The sequence below is a fragment of the Rhinopithecus roxellana genome, chromosome 13, assembly GCF_007565055.1.
Source record: "Rhinopithecus roxellana isolate Shanxi Qingling chromosome 13, ASM756505v1, whole genome shotgun sequence".
Classification (NCBI taxonomy): domain Eukaryota; kingdom Metazoa; phylum Chordata; class Mammalia; order Primates; family Cercopithecidae; genus Rhinopithecus; species Rhinopithecus roxellana.
Genome location: NC_044561.1, coordinates 131,656,253 through 131,659,223, shown reverse-complemented (window position 1 = coordinate 131,659,223; position 2,971 = coordinate 131,656,253).

The following is a 2,971-nucleotide window of genomic DNA, read 5'->3' as shown; positions in this document are numbered from 1 at the left end:
AGGTTAATGGTTGTGTTCACCTGTCAGACATGTTTGACAAATGCTTCTAATGGGTACAATTTATGGCATGTGAATTGCACCTCAATAAAATTGTTTTTTAAAAGCCTGCACTGGTGGAAGTGGGTGAAAGGCCTGGAAGCAGGTCGAATGCTCCAAACCCTCTCGTGTCTCTTGGGAGAAAATCCAGGCCTCAGCTGATTACAAAGGAGAACCCAGAATGGCCTCAGCCTCGGGAGAAAAGGGCAGTGGTGTGGCAGGGGAGGGGCAGGGGGACAGGTGGTGGGCAGTGCGGGGGGGGGGGGGGACAGGTGGTGGGGGAGGGGCAGGGGGACAGGTGGTGGGCAGTGCGGGGGTTTGGGGGACAGGTGGTGGCTGGTGGACAGCAGGGAGGGGACAGCTGGGCACACACTCTGGCTCTTGGTTGCAGGTGGGGTGCAGGTCCAGTGTGCTTCGGCCAGGTAGGTCTCCATGTGTCCTCCTTCACATCTTGTCCCCACAGAGACCCCCATCTCTGCCCTTTCTCAGCCCCAGGGCGGCCCTCCCAGGCTGCAGAGCCCCAAACTCTCCAGCATCTTGGGAACTGTCTCTCCCCGGCCAGGCTGGCACATGTGGATGTTGCAGGATTGGCTAAAAGTAGACAGTGTGGGTCAGTGTGGGGTACCGCCGACCCCATCCCAGCCCCTCCCGGGTTCCTGTGCATCCTGCTCCTGCCCACCCAGCCCAGGCTGGCACCTCCTCCTGGTCTCTCCCACACGCCATGCCCTGCCCTGGTCACCTTCGTGGTTGGGGAGTTTCCCTCCTGGGGAGGCGCCTCCTGCCCTGTGAGGCCTCTGAGCCCCAAAGGGTCACTTGAGACTGTGTCCCCAGGTGGCAGCTGGTGGTTCTCTCTGGCCCCCACAGACACCTCAGGCCCCCGTATGCCAGACCCCATGGAGACCGGGTCTTCCGTGCTCCCTTCTTCCCGAGGGCCCACCCGCCACCCTGTCCACAAGCACAAGTGAACGGTTCCAGGTGGAGAGGGCTGGTTCTCCAGCTGGAATTTCCTTGACTGCACTGTCTTATTAGATCCGGAGTGGAACTGCAGGAAATTAACAGGCAGATTTGGGCAGGATGGAGTTCAGTTCTCCCAGCCCAGGGGAGACCACAGCCAGCACTCCATCCACGGTCCAGGATCACGGCAGCCCCGCCCAGAGGCTCAGCCTTGCAGGCCTCGTGCTTCTGTGGTTTTGTTGCAGGTTTTGTCGTCTTCTTCAGCATGTTTCAGTATTCACGTGTTCCTGGATGATTGGCGTTCCCTCTCAATTTTCACACGCAGTGGTGCAGGGGCGTGCAGTCTGCAGACACCTCTCCTCTCCTCCGCCTCCCCCTCAACCTCCCTTCCCCCCACACCCACCTCCCCTCCCTGCCTCCCTCCTCCGCCTTCCTCCCCTCTCCTCCTCCTTTCCCTCCCCTTCCCTCCTGCCACCCCCCCACCACAACCCTTCCCCCGCCCTCCCTGACCTTCCCCCGCACCGGCGCCCGCCTCCATTCTCCTCCTCGCAACACCCACTTCCTCCTCACAACACCCACTTCCTCCTCCACCTTCCCCCTCATCTTCGTCCCTCTCCTGTTCTTCACAGTCCCAGCTGCACCTGGGTTGGGCACCCTTTCTCAGTCCTAGCACTGGAAGTTCGTTTTATTTCTTAAACTGGCCAGCGCATTCTCTGTTCCTCTTATTTTCTTTCAAGGAACTACCTTTTGGATCTAAAAAATCAAGTTTTACTTAAGAGGCTGAGGCAGGAGAATAGCTTGAACCCAGTGGATGGAGGTTGCAGTGAGCCGAGACACTGCACTCCAGCCTGGGCGACAAGAGCAAGACTCCATCTCAAAGGAAAACAAAACAAAAATCAAGTTTTAATTGCTTTCCAATTAATTTCTGCTTTTCTCATTTTTTCTTTTTCCTGTTGATTTTGTTGTTCCTTTTCTGTTCTAGTTTCTGAGTTAACTGCTATGTTCCTTTAATTTGAATAAAACTAGGAATAATAAACCATTTAATAATTCATTCCTCTCACGGGGCACCTCTGGCCAGCCCATAGGTGCTGTGTCACTACATTTGTTGCTGTCAGCCTCTATGTAGGACGTGATTTTTGCTTGACTTCCTTTTGGACTCATGACTCATTTGAGAGAATGATTCAAACGTTTCCAGCGGCCAGGTGGTGTTGTTTGTTGGTTTCATTAATATGTCGTTTTGTAAAGTTAAGATCAAAGAAGGTGGCCTAAGCAGGTTTTCATTTTGTGAAATTGTTTTGCGCTTCGATTTGTGGCTTGGTTTTGGGTTATCTTTTAAACTTTTTCATGGGCTTTTGAAAAATGCATATTCTCTATGCACATTGTGTTTTCTATGAACAATAAAATCTAAATTGCAAACAATGGGATTTCAGTCTTTCATAGCCTCATTTGCATTTTCTGGGGTATGTGTCAAGTTTGCCAGAGTTGAGGGCCCTCTGTGACTGGGGTTCACGCCTCCCTGCATGTCCACGCCTTCGTGTCCACATTTTAGGGCAGTGTGGAGATGGACCTGCATCACCTGCGTGTTCTGCCGCTGCGCCTGCCTGAGAGCCTCGGCTTCCTGTGCAGCCTCCTTATGGCTGTTTCCGGTGCATCCCTCAGAGCATGGGGTGGGATTTGCTTTTCTACAAAAGGTCTCCACCACAAGTGCCTGACCCATGGTCTCCACCACCCCACGAGGCTGGCTGTGTGGTGGGGACTGACGGCCTCCTCAGGAGAAGCCCAGGGAGTGGGCATGGGCACTGCCAGACCAAAGAGATCTGCAACGAGCCAAAGAAGAGGCTGGGCTGCTGCTGTCTGTGTCCGCCCAGGGGAGCTGCGTCCTGGCCTCAGGACCTCCCTCCCGGCCTGAGCAGCAGGGGTCGGGCCGGTCCAGCTCTCAGGAGCATCCCAGGGGAAGAGGAAAGTTGCCCTCCTGTCTGCT